Source organism: Pleurodeles waltl, chromosome 8 (genome assembly GCF_031143425.1).
Source record: "Pleurodeles waltl isolate 20211129_DDA chromosome 8, aPleWal1.hap1.20221129, whole genome shotgun sequence".
Lineage (NCBI taxonomy): Eukaryota > Metazoa > Chordata > Amphibia > Caudata > Salamandridae > Pleurodeles > Pleurodeles waltl.
In genome coordinates, this window is record NC_090447.1 from 532827671 (window position 1) to 532847285 (window position 19615).

Below are 19615 nucleotides of genomic sequence, written 5' to 3' on the forward strand. Positions count from 1 at the left end.
GTCTATAACGACCTGTGGCCAGCAAAGTACAGGGCGATAACATTCTGTACAGATCATGTTTAACATTCTTTAAAGTTCATGTTCACCAACATCAACCAAGAGGCATTAGTAGAACATTGCACCTTCATGGTGGTCTCTTGTCATCCTTCGCTTCTAACCTCAGGATGTACTTGTCCCACACTGTGAAGTCTGTGCCTCACACTGTCGCCTGCGAAGGTTTGCCACTACTTTTGCCTCCCCCTTAGCCCACCGCACTTGAAGCCGGCATCCTACTTCTAATACCAAGCCAGCTTATCACGCAATTGCTCTCCATCACATGGCGACTACTAGTGCCAGTGCAATAAATTTGCCAATATATTTATCCCCCTTGTGAGTGGGCCGATCCCCAGCAGACAGTAGTTTGGGACAAGAGGCACCACCCGTTCTACCACCTCCGACATTGTTTCTGTCATCTCCCTCTGTATTACTTGGAGGACAGGGCTAACCCACACCATGTGATAAAAGTCTCCGGGCTATGTGTGGCACCTTGGGCATTCCGAGGAAGTTCCAAGGAATATGCAGTTTATTCTCTGTGTCGTCAGGTAGGTTTGATGTAGGTAATTAAACTGTGTGTTTCTGGAAACCCCTTGAAGCGTGCATTGGCTTTCCCACATTGCTTGTCCATAAAGGCTTACCCCAGTGCTGTCGTCCATTTGGCCTCTGCCTGCAGATCCATCCTTTAACGCTTGATGTGTAACACGCCGTAGATCACGTGACCACCCAGTGGAAATCCCCGTGCATGATCAGAACCTGTTGCAGGAGTGACAACTCTGGTTCCGCCGCCCCTCCTACCCACAATGTGTATATCACCTGTTGAATGGCACTGTAGTCTAGGAAGCATCCCAGCAGTACTCCAAGCTGCCACAGGCTCCATCGGAAGTGCAAAAATAAGTGGCAACAGCTGGCACCATTGTCTTTTTCCAAAATGCATTTCAAAACTGTCCAATATGTAAGGGCTGGTGTTGACTCATGCCATCAAGTTGCAAAATAAGGTCTGCACCCATCTCAAAATGCCTGGGAAAATCCACAGCACCTCAAATAGGTAACTCCACTATAGGGTATTGAACGTCTTCTCTATGTCAAGAGACACCATCAGGCCATCCGCAATATCAGCCTCCTGTGCTCCCATCAAGTTTAGTAATCAGAAGATATTCAAAAAGGTGTTACGGTCCAGTAGGAACCCTTTTTGGTCTGGTTAGACCAACTTGTTCACCATCGGCATCAATCTGTTAGCCAAGATCTTCCCCAGTATCTTGTAGTAAAGATTCCTAAGGGAAAGTGGTTGGTAGGATTCCATATACTGTGGTTCTCTCCTTGGTTTGGGGAGTACCACAATTAGGGTCTCCCTTGGGGTGGATGGAAGCAGCTCCCCCTCTGACACCTCTACATACATCTTCAGTAGGTGTGGTGTAAGCAAGGTGGTGAACGAAGCATAGTACTCTAGTGGAAAACGGTCAGACCCTGATGTTTTATTGTGCACAATTAGGTAGGCCAGGAAGTGGTGTAGCACGCCCCCGTATGACCGAATAGCCCCAATGGAGGAATGAGGTGCCTCTCTCCGTAGCTACCACTCTAGCATCCAGCCTGCCCCGTTACCCCCGTCATGTAAGCGGACAATATATTCTTAGTGATCAAGTTTCGCCAGACAGGCCCCTAGTTCCGGGTGATGCTGTTTAAAGTCTTTGATGGGCTGCACCTAGTCTGCATGCTGCGGTGTTTCCTGCTGGAGGTCCCAGAGTTCTCATTCCATGTTCAACAGTTCTCTGTGCAAGGTCCCTCTAATCCCAAACGTCATGGCAATACATTTGCCCCGCGGAACCACTTTGTGTGCCTCCCACTCTGAGGCATGGGATGTCACAGTGCCATTATCTGTTCAAAGCTGTGGGTAATATTTGTTGAGAGCGCGTCCCAAAAAGGGGGGGTCTAGCAAAGCTTTCATCCTCAGGCGCCATGTGTGGATCACCACCCGTTCTTGTCACCAGCGCTACTCGAGTAGTGATGGGAAGTGGTTGATAATAGTTTGTGCCAAGTATGCAGTAGGCACCACCCACTTGCACAGTGGAGTGCAGCAGAGGAACAGATCAAGGTACCAGGGAGTAACATGGGTATTCTGCAGATGGTGGATGCTGTATCCGCCATAGGTCATGCAGTCACATATTTTCAGGACACTCACAGAAGTGGGGTGTGACACATCTATTTGCTGCCCCTTCAGCAGGTCTGATCGATCGGTCAAGCTCCACGTCCCGGACATAGCTGTAGCTGCCCACCGAGATGCAGGGCTCCAAGGGTTGCATCAACAGGGCCAGGGATAACTCAGCCAGGAAGTCTGTGTGTCAGTTATTGGGAGCATATAGCACCACAATGTCGAGGGGGTCTGTAGTAAAGTGCCCCTGTTGGCATGGTTACCCCCCACATTTTGCCTGATATTGATGCCAACTTTGACTAAGAGTGTGCTGGGATCCTGCTAACCAGGCCCCAGCACCAGTGTTCTTTCCTTAAAACTCTACCTTTGTTTACACAACTGGCATGCCCTGACACAAAGTTATGTCCCTTGTAAAAGGTACCCCTGGTACCAAGGGCCCTGTGGCCAGGGAAGGTCCACAAGGGCTGCAGCATGCATTATGCCACCCTGTAGGACCCCTCACCAAGCACATGCGCACTGCTTTTGCAGCTTGTGTGTGCTGGTGGGAAGAAAAGGCAGAGTCGACATGGCACCCCACTCAGGTTGTTATGTCCACAAACCACTGCCTGTGGCATAGGTAAATCACCTCTCTAGTAGGCCTCACAGCCCTTAGGCAGGGTGCACTATACCCCAGATGAGGGGATAGCTGCATGATAAATATGCCCCTACGGAATCAAAGTACATTCTTAGGCATTGTAAGTGCAGTGGAGCCATATTTAGTATCTGGTCTGGGAGTTTGCCATTACGAACTCCACAGCTCTATAATGGCTTCACTGAATATTGGGAAGTTTGGTATCAAACTTCTCAGCACAATAAACCCACACTGATGCCAGTGTGGGATTTATTGAAAAATGCACCGAAAGGGCCTCTTAGAGATGCCCCCTGTATGTTGGCTAAACTGCTAATGCAGGACTGACCAGTCTGTGCCAGCCTGACATTTTCAGAAACGTTTCTGAGCGAATAGGGCGAGAGCCTTTGTGCTCTCTGTGGTCAGAAACAAAGCCTGACCTGGGTGCTTCACACCTCCCCCCTACTGGAACTGTAACACCTGGCGGTGAGCTTCAAAGGATCAGGCCTCTTATTACAGTGCCCCAGGGCACTCCAGCTAGTGGAGTTGCCTGCCCCCCAGACAAAGCCCCACTTTTTGCAGCAAATCCGGCGGGAAAATAGGGAGGAGTGACCACCACAGCTGGGACCACCCCTAAGGTGTCCAGAGCTGAGATAATCCCCTCCCTGCAGAATCCTCCATCTTAGTTTGGAGGACAGGGACCAATAGGGTTAGGTTTGTGTCCCCCCTCCCCAAAAGGAGTGGACACAGGAAGACTGTAGCAACCCTCAGGGGCAGTAGCCATTGGCTACTGCCCTCTGACCCCTGTAACGCTCCTAAATCCAGAATTGATGGACTCCCCTGAACCTAGTTTGTCAGATTCCTGGCGACCTCACAAGCAGAAAGAAGAAATAAGAGGGACTGCTTAGCTGAAACCGCAGCAGAGGAGACGGAAGACGAAAACTGACTTGGCCTCAGCCCTACTGGCCTGTCTCCAGCTTCAAAAGCCTTGTAAAACAAAGTGACGCATCCTGTGAGTCCAGCGACGTCTGCCAAGTCTCCAGAGGACTGCCTGCATCACAGAAGATCAGGAACTCCCATAGACAGTGGCCCTGTCCAAAAAGAAACTACATCTAAGGACTCCAGAGCCTCCCCGGATCCGCGAGTCCTGACCACTGTGCACCCGACGCCCACGGCCCGTGTTCAGGTGGCCCAACCGACTAGAGAGGATCCCCAGGTGATTCCAAGCAAGTGCCCACCCTGGGTTGACCTCTCCTGTCCTCCACGATGATGCCTGCAGTGTGAATCCAGAGGACCCCCTGACCGTGACAGCACTAGATGAAGATAACCCTTGCCAAAAGGTACACTACACCCGCAGTCCCCTGGCTTTTGCAAACCCAACCTCCAGTGCAGCAACGTTCAGCAGGAGGCCCTCCTACTTGTTCAGCCTGTGGTTTTTCAGAACCGACCCCCTGGATCCAGCCTGCAGCATCTAAGTGACTCTGGGATTCCCCTCATAGGAAAGCATTGGGAGCCTGACGCTGTATATGCAACCTGCACCTGGCCGTCCCTGTGCAGCTAAGGATGTGTGTTTGGTGCTAATCTGGGGCCTCCCTGGTGTTCCTCTAAAACCCCCAGGTCTGCCCTCCAAAGACAAGGGTGCTTACCTGCAAGCAGATGTGAATCCAAGTGCCACCTGTTTCCATAGGAGCCCATGTTAAATTTGCCTTTTCTTTGACCTCTGCACCCGGCCGGCCCCATGTTGCTGGTGGTGGGTGTTTGGGGTTAACTTGAACCCCAACCGGTGGACTTCCTAACCCCTGGAGACTGGAACTGTAAGTCTTGTACTTACCTGAAAATCATATTAACTTTCCCCCCAGTGTCAACTTTTAAAACAGATTATTGCCATTTATTCCAAAACTGTACAACTTGCCGATTCTGATCAAGGTAGTATTGATACATATGTGAAATACTTAATTATTTATGTAATAATTACCTGCAACGTGAATCTTGTGGTTCTAGAAATACATTAACAAAAGATATTTTTGCTATAAAAAAAAAATAATTAGTCTGGAGTTAAGTCATTGAGTGTGTGCTTCTTCTATTATTTGTGTGTGTACAACAAATGCTTTGCACTACCCTCTGATAAGTCTAACTGCTCGACCACATTAACACAAAAGAGAGCATCAGTATTATCTACTTTAGCCTCTGTTCAGCCTCTGGGGAACTCCTGGTCTCTGTGCACACTATACCTCACTTTGATACAGTATATACAGAGCTAGCTTTCTACAGGGTCTCCATCTAATAATCCCTCAAAGACCACATATCGGCCACCCTGATCCACCTGCGGAGCATGCACCACATAAGGCAACGTGGTGGTGACCCAGACTAACACCCCTTGTGAGTACGCTGAGTAGGTCGTGCCATAGATGGTCCCTCCCCACGTGACTGTATTTTCTTGAGGTCCTTTGCCACTAAATGGGTACCCTGTAGGAGCAATTTGTGTGTGCGGTGTAGTGTGAGGTATGAGTGAACTGCCGAAGTCTTGCGGGGTGTGGCCATGCCCCTAACGTGTGTTATGCGTCTGGTATATGTAAATCTCCTCCAATGTAATATGCCCTCTAAAACTACCTCCCTCCCTCCCTGTCAAGGCTAAACGCCTATAGTGTGAACTGTTTGTAATATCTGAACAACACTCCAACAAATTGGTATTAATAGGTATTTTGAACATGTTCAAGTTGGAAAGAAACAGTAGCTAAGCAGTTTGTCCTGGTCTCCCCCTCCCACATAAGTGGGTCCACAGAGTCCCCGGTATCCAGCTGAATGTATGCAACTTCATTCTCCTTGCATGGACAAGCAAGAGCCTAGAGGAATTAAACCACAGAAGCTCAGCAACACCCCCTCCACATACACACAATATACCCAGCACCCCCAGTGCAATATCTACTTTGCCCCTCAGGTGATGTTGTCTGCCGTTTGGGCAATCAGGGCCAGTCCACGTGACCATCCTCTGCCAGCACCCCAGAGCCAGTAGAACTGAAGTCAGCATCCGAGTCTTGCTCAGACATCAGTGCAGCATACAAGTTCTGGCTGTGTATTGGAATGAGTTCTGGCTGTGGATCAGTACATCTGCTACCACACGCGCCCTTTCAGACACCGCCTGCTCTGTGGAGGACCAGTGTCTGAAGTGATGGCTGCGCATTCCCTTGTGTCCCTGGGTCACCCAGTGTTCAACAAGCTGAGATTCTTCAGGTAAGTCTGGTCCCCCTTCTCCAATATCCAAGCTCTCACCTCCTCAGGAGTGGAAAAAGTGGATAGCATTGCCACTACCTGCAGGTGGACCGGGAAAAACAGAGCATGATTTAAGCCAATCTAGCGGAGCTGCTACTTTACCCCCCTCCCCCCAAACCATAGGAACTGCAGCTGCGCTTGACTTCTGCCATGTAATCCAGGTATGCCATCACAACCGCACCTTTGCAGTGCCATGGGCTCTTAGATCGGAATGCCTGTAGTAGCAAGTCTGTGTCTCGGTAATTTTATATGCAGGCAATTACCGGCACGGTGCAGCACACGGTGAAGGGGTCGTCCCGGGACCCGGTAGCCACTGTTCAAGAAATAGTTCCATATTGGGTCCTATCCGCTCTCTCCAGAAGCATTCTCTGCTTGCAGCTGCAGGCGCTTTACATCTGCCAGCAATGCTTTCACTTGGGACTGTAGCGCTTAGAGAGAGGAGTGCAGCGTAGTGAGGGACTGCTTGGGCAGAAGGGCACAGCGCGGTGAGGGTAGGTTCCGTGTCATATACTCTTGAAGCTAGCTTCTACTGTTCCATCCATAAGAGGGACACCTCCAAAGAGACAAAGTCTATTTTAACCTCTAGAGTGGTTTTAGTATCTTGGATGGCCTGCAAAAGTTTGGTGAAGTGCTCCGTGTGCACCAAAGTGTCTTCCAGCTGGGACATCACCTCACCCCTGGAAGAGATGCAGCAGGTGCCCCCGATCTCTCTTCTGATGACACCAGCAGTTGTCTGCTGCTCTTAGGTTTCACCATTGTGTGACAAAGGCACAAACAGGTGTAGTAAAGGCGGGTGAGGAGGGGGGGGGCGAATATGGCTAGCGCTTTTTGACCCCTACTGTGGTCCACTATGCTGGGCCTTTTTGTTCAGTGTATTGGAGGTGGTTCTTCCTTTGCCACTCACCATGTCGGGCCAGTATCTTCTCTCTAGTTCCTGGTACTTACACAGTCCACCAACTGCAGTCACCCTTGTGTGTGTGAGTTCACCACAGTCCTTTGCCACAGCTGGTGAATCCTTGTCATCCTTGTCGTTGGTGAGGTAGTGAGGCCTCTGTTTCCTTTGTGGGAGCCTTGCCTTTACCCTCCTCTCTACAAAGAGGATTCAGAGTATGGGGTAGCAGCAATCAGTGGGGGTGAGGCTTGGGGCCCGGTACCCCGCAGTGAGTACCCCCTTATTAGGGTGCTTGAATCCAGCTTGGTGGCATCTCCTTTGTGCAAAAACTGGGATGTGTTCTGCAGTGTGTCACAGTTAGCAGTGTAACTGGGCTTCAGCCAGTAGCCCAGGCACGATTTGTTAGTCTCCTTGGTCTGTATGGGGTTAGGACCAACACAGTGTCTCGCTTTCGGGCAGCCGAGCGGTCCTCTGCGCTCCTAGCTCATTTTGCCCCTCATTGTTGGGGAAGGGCCCGCAGACACTCCCGCTGCAGTAGGCTGCAATCCACTTAGGAGGGCCTGGGTGCACTCTCAGCTTGGGCTCAGCCCCGTGCCACCTCAGGGACGGTCTCTTGTAGTACTGCGGTGTGCAGCAGAGTGGTGGTGAATAGTTCCCCACTGTTCTCTCACTTAGCAGAAGCCTAGTGTCCTGCGCAGGCCAGAGCCCAATAGTTCCCGCACCAGGGCTGCTCAACTTGATCCAGGTAAATTCATGCGACCGAGCGCCCTGGGTCTCGATCAGACCCCAGATCATGCTTTGCTATTTTCGCCAAACCACAGTGTCTGGGAGTGCTCCATAGCATCTAATGTCAGCCCCAGGGAACTTTTGAGGGCCTGGTGAAGCAGGATTATTCGGGGTCTGGGGCGAAGCTTCAGTCAAACACATCCACACGAGCTGCTATCTTGGCCATGCCCCCAAGATTATTTATCGTTTACATACGACTGAAACACTCTACTTGTCAAAAAGCGTTCCAAACCCTTCAATTAAAAAATGCATTTCCATCATATCACATTCATTATGTTGCTCTGTGTTTCGAACTAGAGTGTGGGAAGTAAAAGGGACATAGGAGACATGTTACAATACCCCTACAGAAAATATTTTTACCTTATATGCATGGTCTACCTTTTATTAAAGCAACACATCCAGGTACAGCCCAAATTCACTGTTTACCAATATACGCTCATCATTTTTATATATTTTGAGCTAAGGTGCTCTACTTACACAAACCCAAATCCCATTATTCAGTGAAACGTGTCAGTCCCTGTGGCCAGTGTCAATGTGAAGAGAACCAGCGTGGTGATTGGTGCCGAAGTTGGCACTGAAGCCAGTGTGGAGCCTGAAGCAGGTTGAAGAGTCACAGATGGCGCTGAGAGTGAATCCACTGGTGAAACCCCAAAATGAAAGCATCTGAGGATCCTTAGGGCCCAAAGGTGCCCCAGAAGTATGCCAAATATGCAGAGCATATACTTCCTAAAGGCATTTATTTGCTGTGACATCTACAATGGACTCAGGAATTAAGGTTGCATCAAAACCAGACTCAGAATCTGTTCTTCAGTTCTTTGTGAGCAAAACCGAGAGCTATGTTGATGCCCTCGCTCCCTCTATGGAGTTCGGGAGTGGTAGGAAGAGGCAAATTCCTGAAAAGAGTTCTTGTGCTTCTTCTTCAATTTATCCAAACACTATGACAGCAATAAGGACATATTGTAGGAACAACTTCAGGAGCAGGAAGGGACCTCTGTTTCATCTTTGACTGGTCATTGCTTGGAGCCACAAGTTTTTGGTGACAGTTTCACCTAGTGGTCCTGTGTAGTCTTTGTATTCATCTGAGCACAATCGTCGCAGGCCCTGGAGTCATGCTTTAACAGCAGGCATACCTCGTGAGGTCTATCACAGACATGTGTTTGTGACAGTCTCTACAAGATTTAAACCCTGTTGCCTTGGACGATGACTTAGGGGGTGATTCTAACATTGGCGGGCGGCGGAGGCCGCCCGCCAATGTTCCCCCGACAAAATACCGCTCCGCGGTCACAAGACCGCTGAGGGTATTTTGAGATTTGCCCTGGGCTGGCGGGCGGCCGCCAAAAGGCCGCCCGCCAGCCCAGGGCAAATCTACCTTCCCACGAGGACGCCGGCTCCGAATGGAGCTGGCGTAGTGGGAAGGTGTGACGGGTGCAGTTGCACCCGTCGCGTATTTCAGTGTCTGCTTTGCAGACACTGAAATACTTTGCGGGGCCCTCTTACGGGGGCCCCTGCAGTGCCCATGCCATTGGCATGGGCACTGCAGGGGCCCCCAGGGGCCCCGCGGCACCCCCTACCGCCATCCTGTTCCTGGCGGGAGACCCGCCAGGAACAGGATGGCGGTAGGGGGTGTCAGAATCTCCGCCGCCATGGAGGATTCCCCCGAGCAGCGGAAAGTCGGCGGGAGACCACCGACTTTCCGTTTCTGACCGCGGCTGAACCGCCGCGGTCAGAATGCTCGAGGGAGCACCGCCAGCCTGTTGGCGGGGCTCCCGTGGTCGGTGACCCTGGCGGTCACCGGCCGCCAGGGTCAGAATGACCCCCTTAGTTACCTAGCACACTGGTACAAAAGAGAAATTGGTGAAAAAAACTTGTCAAGGAGAAGAAGATAAGAGCTTTGTGTCTGAAGGTGTAGAATGAAAGGAACTGATTTCAGCAGACCTGGATTGTACTTATGTTCAGCCCCGCTTGTCACTTTCGGAGCAGAGTTACGTCAGTGCAGAGTCATGCAATGCCACTTATCGGCATACAGGAGTACTGCTTTCGAGTTTAAAGATCCAGTCTGATGCCTGGGGGACTATTCATAAGGTGAGGAATCTGGGGTTAGAAGAATCCATGAGAACCATCATACACCTGCCCAGTATGTGGCCAGAGATGCATTTGGCTAAACAAATGGACTTAATCCATTTAATTTGCTTTGACCCAACCTTGGTTAAACAATGAAAAACAGCCCCTTCTTATTTAACATACTGAAGGCTCCTACTTTTTAATAGAGATAGTCAGTTCATGGTATTATCAAATATACTGATTGAATAAGAGTACCATGGTACTTTACAAATTACATGGCCTTTTATAGCATGCACTCTAGACCTGGTCGATTAAGGACCTACCATTAGAACATGTGACTAACAAACATAAACATTAGATTCTTGTCCACCTATTGATTTGCATAGTAGTCAATACGTTTTATAAGGCCAATGGCAGTTCTGGAGATGAGGACAGCACTGTTAGTGTATAAAAGAACAGAAATAAATGTATACTGCAACTGTGAGGCATCACTGGCTTCACCATCTAAATGTTGACTAGCTGATTAGTATATAAAGTAAACAGATAAGGGGAGAGTACACAATCCTGATACACTCCTCTATATAGATTAAAGCGGACAGAAAATTAATCAACAGAAGTTGGCCAACGTGTTGTGAAGCCATAATGAAGATATTGCAGAGAATTCTCTGTAGCCATACCCACGCCATTGTTACCTGGCTTAACAGAGATTTTAGCCCCACTAGCCCTCTCAAACACAGAATTCAAATCCATGAATCCCAAATGGAGGGACCATTCATTACTTAAACATATTTACATATGAGACCATGTAGGTTAAGCATGGTTCAATTGTACTCACGCTCTGACAGAATCCATCTTGACAATAAGTGATAATCCCCTTTTCACCAGCCTACCCTTGAATCCTTGCCATGGGGATGCTCCCAATTATCTTAATTGTGTTATGATCAAGGGAGATTGCGTGAAAACACTGTGGGTCTGATTTATCTCCCCCCACTTTTTTTGAAATAGTGATGCAATGATTCATGTAGACCAGGAAGAGGAGATATGTTAAGCACAAACACTATTCAACACATTTGTTAGAAAAGGGATTCATAGGTCAATCTGGTGCTTAAAATATTTTAATGGGAGACCATCAGGTCATGGGGCCATATTTGAAGGACTCTTCAGGAAAGCGGATTTCAGTTTATCAAACATAAAATTTAATGTAGTCCTACAATAATCCCAAACTAAATCAGGCAATGGGTTGTTATGTAACAGCAATTAACAGACTTACAATGATCCACCCATCTGGATGCAGAAATATGCAACTGAAATTTGGAAATCTTAAAGTTTCTAATAAAAAGGAACAAATTGACCACCTTCCACAAAGCGGCAAAACTGCCCAAACTAGAGGCAATAAGTAGGCCATTCCAAGCTTTTTTTTCTTTTAAGAGGCTTTTCTACCTCTGAGAGCAAATTTATACACCTGTGCACAGATCCATACAAAATTATGATTACGCAGAACCATGCTTACAGCATTTCTTAAGTCACGGTCGGCTTTATGACAGGTAGAATAACAATATCTGTTAACAGCAGTATTCACTATTCTGCAATTATCTGCCCATAAGACATCCTAAGTCATACACAAAAAGTATTAGATGCAGTACTTAAATCAGTTCCAGAGCATGGGTCATGTAGACAGGACAAAATACACATCAATGTTACAGACACTACCTTAATTGTTCCAGCCAAGAGTTCTACTATTATTAGCTATAGTTTCAGAAGAGGGGATATCTTAGGGGATCCTTTTGTGGTGCAGTCAATCCGTAAGCTCAACATGAGCGGGTTGTGATCACAGTATAAAGTAGGTAGAGCCACAAAATCTGCTACACATACCAAAAGTGAGCTAAAGGCAAATATTCAATCAATGTGCTACTGTAGCCCCTAGCTGATAAAGCTGGTAAATGAGAAGTCTGAAAAATATTGTATATATTTAAAAAATTCCCTCTTAGCAAAAACTAAGTTAGCATTCTAAAATCAGCATCGAACTTGTGGGGGACCACAGATGATAGGTTACTAACATCATCTAATTCATTTACTAATCACCAGGTCTTTGTGTGAATTATCAAGCATTATCTCCCCATCACTCAAATAACCCATCCACTGCACAATTTAGCAATATTTCCAGTGACATTAGGAGGAAAATTATCATTATACAAGTTGAAAAGTAACAATGTTTCAAACTCCGCAAAACTTAATTACATCTGTGTTTTACATCTTAGTAACATCTGTTTTTAATTACTCGTGGATCTCACAGAGACAGAAAGTGTGCCAGGGGCACCAAATGTATAATATCTACCGATGTAAAATGAGAATGGGGCCCAGGTGTCTTGCATGGAAATAATTTGAAAGTTAGTATAAATGTTAACCAACATTTAACTGAACAAACCTTATCTGAATGCCATTTTACAAGAAATAATATGTATAGTGTTCCTCTTCTTCTCAACATTTCTGGGCACAATCGTGTGATATGAGGGATCAAAGTCATTATTAACAAACTCTACATGATCATGTCATCATACCGATATTAATCCATCTGTTTTAGTCCAGAAAGAGGTTAAAATATGTTGGACATACATCAAGCTTGACAACACAGGTAATTCCCATCAATGGTCGACCTATTAATACAGGAGGGTATACTGGACGCCCAGTGGCTGTCGAATGTGGAGGGGGGTTTTATAGAAATATCCTAAAGGATCCAATATAGTTAGACAGTGGAGCAAAGGGTCATTTTGAGAGCAGATCTATATACTGGTAGTTGAATAAGTGTTCTTGAATTAGACAATAACGTAAGCACCTGTTTCAGCCATAATAGAGTTACACACACACACACACACACACCCCAGTCTTCTTATTGTTTTCACATCTCTCTGAAAAACCTGAATACTCAGCTATTTTCCACAGTTAATATAAAGCCAATGGATGACTTTAATCACTAATTGCAGGTGTTCCTCTTTATGCTGAGATGTAAGGGGGGGACATTCGTTAAAACTTAAAAGAGGTTACTTGAAGGGCTGTGTTTGGAGGTTCAAAACATCTTGATTACAAAAGAAGCATTAACATCATTATTATAAAAAATTGATTGTACTAGCTGATTGGGCCTTAGAGGATTATGCACATGTGCAAGATGTTACAGACAATAAGGTCTGCAGACGCATACTACCTCTCAGCAAACTGATTAAATAATGTAATTAACTCATAAGCAAGTTACAATGATTTCAGTTTGTCAAAAATGATATCAAACATGGACGTAAGCCTAGATAATATGTTATCAACAATCATGTTTGTATCACATGGCTTAAAGTCATAGTGGATTTCCTGTTCTTGATTCTGCTTCTAGATTTGGATTTCAAAGTTAAATAGTCATTAGTGATTATCTGATTAACGTTTAAGGCAGGATCGTCGATAGGTTATGAACCTCAGCACCAGTCAGAAAAGTCTGCCACCCTAGATTAGATTCAGATGTTCGAATGACATTTTTGTACAGTATATGCAATGAAACATTTGTATCCATGTTGATGTCAGATTCATCATCAGAGATAGCACCTTGCAAAGTACTGAGGCAACGGGTAGTCAGTGTAAATTCTTTAGGTGCTTTTTAAAGAGAAAAATAACCACCTTACCCTTGCTGGTCTCAGTGGTCACCTTATGTTTTACTGATAATGGTAACATAATACAGAGCCAAGAGGGTGAATTTGGGGCTTACTGTCCTCAAATGAAGATGACAGGTGCAGAAGGGCCTGGTCTTCGTCCTGGCGCGTCCGATGCAACAGGATGCCAAAATGTGTTTTAAAGCACTTAGAGATTCCCCTTATGCTTGGTTAAGCTTGGTAAGTGTAGTTTCCCCCTCCCATGCAAGGAAAACAATTAAAATATAAAACATGACTAAAAATGTTAAACTGTTTTCTTAATGTTTCATTATACACAGTTCAAATTATGTACACGTTAGTGAGATAATTTGCAAAATATTTTTGATAACTGTGCAAGTAGGCTGGAAGGTGTTCAGCTTTTTTCAGTTAAAGCCAGCTGACACACATTGTCTAAAGCTACACATGAGAATCCAGCCCTCAGAGCAAGCCTTCTCTTATGGTCTGTCTTTCCTGTCTACAACAGCTTGTTACAATACTACTAACCAATTTTGAACTGGAGGACGCATATAGTAAACCAAGGTTTCCTTTTATTTAAAATGTGTTATAATAAATAATTATTGGAAAATTAGTTATTTCAGGATCTACCACCACTATACAAAAGTCCAGGTTTTGGTTCCAATGTATATGTGATCCATGACACCTCCTTGGGTTTAAGGTATTTGCGTTTTCCTAATCCAAGGTGGTGGATTATTGAGTAGAGCTTGGTAAACCATTTGTGTGATGACTGTCAGTATGCATCCCCTTTTAGACTACAATCAACCACAAAATCACATGGCATTGATAGTGTGGTACTAGGAAACCATGCAGCACTTGCACCAAGGTGAGCTGCAGTTGTGTTGTACTGAAAATCTCTGTGGAGTGTTTAAGAGTGCCAACCAGCTAAAGCCCAAAGGCAGCTAACACTGCAAGGGTACCTTCCACAACATGGACTTCATGCTTCCAAGACATTGCCAACAGTCTGGCAGTGATCATCTGATATTCCAGAGACGGATTCCTTTGCCTACTGGATTCTTATAAGTAAACATGCAAGACGTCATACATTATGACATACAATACTCACACCAAATGGCTATAGTGAGGGCGGCTACAAAATGTGAGCGAACCTTCTAGCAGCCAAGGGCTGAAAGGGACTGCTATGCTGCCATTCTCTGTGTATATTCTGTTCACGGCTCTGATTAGCACTGGAAGACAGCAGAGGTGCTCCATAACCAGAGCAAAAAAGACAACAGAGCAGGAAGAAGTGACAAGTGATACAAACTGAGACAAAGAAAGAGAAGAGTTGAGGGGAGTCTACAGGTGTCCATTTGTTTTGTTGGATTGAAAACAGAAAAAAGGCAAATGGATAGTGGTGTTAGCAGGGCAAGCCCGGGTGGCTTCTGCAGAGATCCTGCCAAAAGCAGAAAACAACTGGTGATCAGCCATAAAAGGGGATATACTTTAGCTTCATCAATGCTAAAGTGACAAATGTATAAGGACACAAGGACAGGGTGCTAATAAGTGAAATGCATATTAATTCGAAAAATGGATCTCACTGAATCATAAATAAAAAAAAGCAGGATCGCAACAAAACCTGAAGTGAGATTTTTTTCAGTTTTAAGGAATTCAAATTTACTGTTTTAAAATATTTTAATTACCAATGTAAACAATGTCTAATGTATTCATTTAAAGCAAATTGTTTTTTAAAGACCTGATTTCATATAACTAATCTAGATCCAATATGGACACGGAGGATGCAGCAGCTGGCTCTTCACCCGACCTATGCACCTGAGCTAGAATAATTTCCAAGGAAAGTTTTAAAAGCTTTACAAATCAGATTTTGTGGAGTCAAATATGAGGGAACCAAGTTCAAAGGTGCCCCTGATAACTTGAAGATTATTTTTCATTTTTCTACATGTGTGTAGTGAAAATAATTATCTTTGACCACTGACTTTGTGTTTCACCACTGTGCATATTAGTTGTTCAATTTTCACCAGTAGCACATTACATTTTGTGTTCGGTTTAGCTGCCTATTGGCTTTAACGTGGCATTAGACATTACATTCTGTATTCAGTTTAGCTGCCTATTGGCTTTAACGTGGCATTAGACATTTTGTATTCAGTTTAGCTGCCTATTGGCTTTATCGTGCGTTAGACATTGCAGTTGAGACATTGCAGAAGAGCTGTTTTTTTCCACATGGTATACCAAGCTTGTGTTTTTCGTAGATTCTCTCACCGAACACTAGAATGATAAGGAAGCGCAAATTTTGTGTTTTTCTCTAGTGCAGCCTTGGGAAAAGCAGCCTTGAAAACATGTTTTGACTATTAGAAGGAAGGGCCTGTCAGCAGGCTTTTTCATTATTCAATCTATAAAAGGTGTTCCTGGGCAGCAGCGAGGGTAATTTTCAGAGACGTCAGTCTGGAGCAGACGTCAGCTGCCTGACCTGTCTCGTAAGGGTGGAAAATCTCTTTCTTGCAGTTGAACAGGAGTCATCAACTTGTGGGCATGAGAAAGATGATGAGCAGTGATAGGCCCTACGGTGATGAATTTTGCCTTTTATTTTTTGCTTTGAAGTTATGCTATAATATAATCACATATATTTGCTGTGCACATTGCAATTGAGAATCACGTTGATATATTTTCCTTTCATTGCTGTGACTATTTTTAAACGTGTGCCTCCAACCTACTAATCTCCTTCTCTCAGGAACCTCGTGGTGAAGTAATAATAAATGTCTTCTTTAAACTAAGAAGTGCATCCCAGAGATTGTTGTCAGCTCGGTCATTAGTGAAAGCACAACATTTTGGCGTAGTCGATTGCAGGATTCGAAGGAGAAAAAATGTTTAACAAGTTGAAGGAGCAATTGTTTCATGTTGTGCCCTAAATTGTCCTGAAGTGTATAGTTCTGTTATTCTGAAGTGCAAAGCAAAACAATGTGAAAAATGGAAAGAGAACAAGCCTCCAGTGGTGCTCTTCCACTCCTAGGGAGAAACACACATGAAGACGAAGAGGTAAACTTAAGGACATCTAACTTCTAGACTCAAAGACTTACTCCAGGCCAATAGGTTTTTATATTGAAAAATATATTTTCTTAGTTTATTTTAAGAACCACAGGTTCAAGATTTACATTAAACACTTTAAATGAAGGTACTTCACTTAGATACTTTAGGAACTTTGAATAAAAGGAATATCATATACAGTCTTTGTAAAAATGACAATAAGCTATTTTCAAAGTGGACACAGTGCAAAAAATCAACAATTCCTGGGGGAGGTAAGTAAAGGTTAAATTAGGAGGTAAGTTAAACACTTACAAGTCTCAGTTCTGGGGCATATGCAGCCCACCGTTAGGGGTTCAAAGCAACCCCAAAGTTACCACACCAGTAGCTCAGGGCCGGTCAGGTGCAGAGGTCAAAGAGGTGCCCAAAACACATAGGCGCCTATGGAGAACAGGGGTGCTCCGGTTCCAGTCTGCCAGCAGGTAAGTACCTGCGTCCTCGGGACAGACCAGGGGGGTTTTGTAGAGCACTGGGGGGGGACACAAGTAGGCACACAAAACATACCCTCAGCGGCACAGGGGCGGGCGGGTGCAGTATGCAAAGCAGGTGTCGGGTTTTAGGTAGAAAACAATGGAGGGACCTGGGGGTCACTCTAGCGGTGCAGGCATGCACAGGGGGGGGGATTCTCAGGACAGCCACCACCTGGGCAAGGCAGAGGGTCGCCTGGGGGTCACTCCTGCGTTGAAGTTCGGTTCCTTCAGGTCCTGGGGGCTGCGGGTGCAGTGTTGGTTCCAGGCCCTTGCCCCTTGTTACAGGCAGTCGCGGTCAGGGGAGCCTCTGGATTCTCTCTGCAGGCGTCGCTGTGGGGGCTCAGGGGGGTCGTCTCTGGTTACTCACGGGCTCGCAATCGCCGGGGAGTCCTCCCTGAGGTGTTTGTTCTCTGGATCTCGAGACGGGGGTGTCGGCTGCAGAGTGGGAATTCTCACGCTTCCGGCAGGAAACATGAAGTCTTTGGAAGTTGCTTCTTTGTTGCAAAGAAGTCGCTGGTTTTGAACAGGGACCGCTGTTCACGGGAGGTTCTTGGTCCTTTAGTCCAGGGCAGTCCTCTGAGGCTTCAGAGGTCGCTGGTCCCTGTCGGATGCGTCGCTGGTTGCAGGTTTTCCAAGTTGGAGACAGGATGGTAGGGCTGGGACCAAAGCAGTTGTCGTCTTCCTCCTTCTCTGCAGGCTTGTAGGTCAGCAGTCCTTCTCGTTTCTTCAGGTTGCAGGAATCTGATTTCCTGGGATCTGGGGAGCCCCTAAATACTGAATTTAGGGGTGTGTTTAGGTCTGGGAGGGCAGTCGCCAATGGCTACTGTCCTGGAGGGTGGCTACACCCTCTTTGTGCCTCCTCCCTGTGGGGAGGGGGCACATCCCTAATCCTATTGGGGGAATCCTCCAAACTCCAGATGGAGGATTTCTCAAGGCAGGGGTCACCTCAGCTAAGGGCACCTTAGGGGCTGTCCTGACTGGTGGGTGACTCCTCCTTGTTTTTCTCATTATCTCATCCAGCCTTGCTGCCAAAAGTGGGGGCAGTGGCAGGAGGGGCGGGCATCTCCATTAGCTGGGATGCCCTGGGATGCTGTAAAAAAAAGGGGTGAGCCTTTGAGGCTCACCGCCAGGTGTTTCAGATCCTGCAGGGGGAGGTGAGAAGCACCTCCACCCAGTACAGGCTTTGTTCCTGGCCACAGAGTGACAAAGGCACTCTCCCCATGTGGCCAGCAACATGTCTGGTGTGTGGCAGGCTGGCAGAAACTGGTGAGCCTACACTAGAAGTCCGGTAGGTATTCACAGGGCATCTTTAAGATGCCCTCTGGGTGTATGTTACAATAAATTGCACACTGGCATCAGTGTGCATTTATTGTGCTGAGAGGTTTGATACCAAACTTCCCAGTTTTCAGTGTAGCCATTATGGAACTGTGGAGTTAGGGTTTGACAAACTCCCAGACCATATACTCTTACGGCTACCCTGCACTTACAATGTCTAAGGTTTTGTTTAGACACTGTTGGGGCATAGTGATCATGCACAAATGCCCTCACCTGTGGTATAGTGCACCCTGCCTTAGCGCTGAAAGGCCTGCTAGAGGGGTGACTTACCTATACCACAGGCAGTGTGAGGCTGGCATGGCATGTCGACTTAGTCATTTTCTCCCCACCAGCACATACAAGCTGTGAGACAGTGTGCATGTGCTGTGTGAGGGGTCTCCAGGGTGGCATAAGACATGCTGCAGCCCTTAGAGACCTTCCCTGGCATCAGGGCCCTTGGTACCAGGGGTACCAGTTACAAGGGACTTACCCGAGTGCCAGGGTTGTTCCAATTGTGGAGACAAAGATACAGTTTAGGGAAAGAACACTGGTGCTGGGGCCTGGTTAGCAGGGTCCCAGCACACTTTCAATCATAACAGCATCAGCAAAGGCAAAAGGTTAAGGGGTAACCATGCCAAGAAGGTATTTCCTTACAATTTGTATCCAGACAAAAGTTATCTTTTCATTATCTGTTTATGATTTAGAGATGAGGAGATCTGTCACTTAAACTGATTAAGATGAGAATATGGTTGTCCTTTCCTACATCTACAAAGCACACACTGAAGTGTTGTTTACAAGTACTAGAAGCGGCGCACTCACACACATACATATATGTAATCTAATCTCAACACCATCAACATACATGGCACTTTACATCAACTTCAAAGGGTTAAATTTAACGAAACGTTAGTTCAAACATGTCTCCAGTAGATGTGAGACACGTGGCACAGTGACAATCTCATGTTGACCATGTTGAGCGTTTTAGTACACAGGATTTCTATTCTTCAACAAGGGCCAGGGAGCACCAGGTGCAGCACCCCATTTGTATCAGTAGGACTGCTGTTGCAGGAGACAGCCAACTAAGCACCTGCATATTCGGGTGTAGTGTTGATTGCTGAAGTGATTATTTTAGGGTTTTGAGGTACAACTTTAGAAAAGTATTACTGTGCATTCAACTTTCAGTTCAATTAGTACGCACTGCAAAGATTCCTTATATCAGTTGCCTGGCTACTTTTCTGAGCATGACCTTTCTTAAATCGTGTATAAATTGTATATTTGCCCGACAGGCCCAGGTTACATACAACAAACACACCAGTC

At 46.2% G+C, this 19615-nt stretch overlaps 1 protein-coding gene across 1 annotated transcript in view; it reads right to left on the reverse strand.

Moving 5' to 3' along the window:
• UGGT2 (UDP-glucose glycoprotein glucosyltransferase 2) overlaps positions 1-19615 on the reverse strand; it is a 1372316-nt gene that overhangs the window by 651032 nt on the left and 701669 nt on the right. The window lies entirely within an intron of this gene.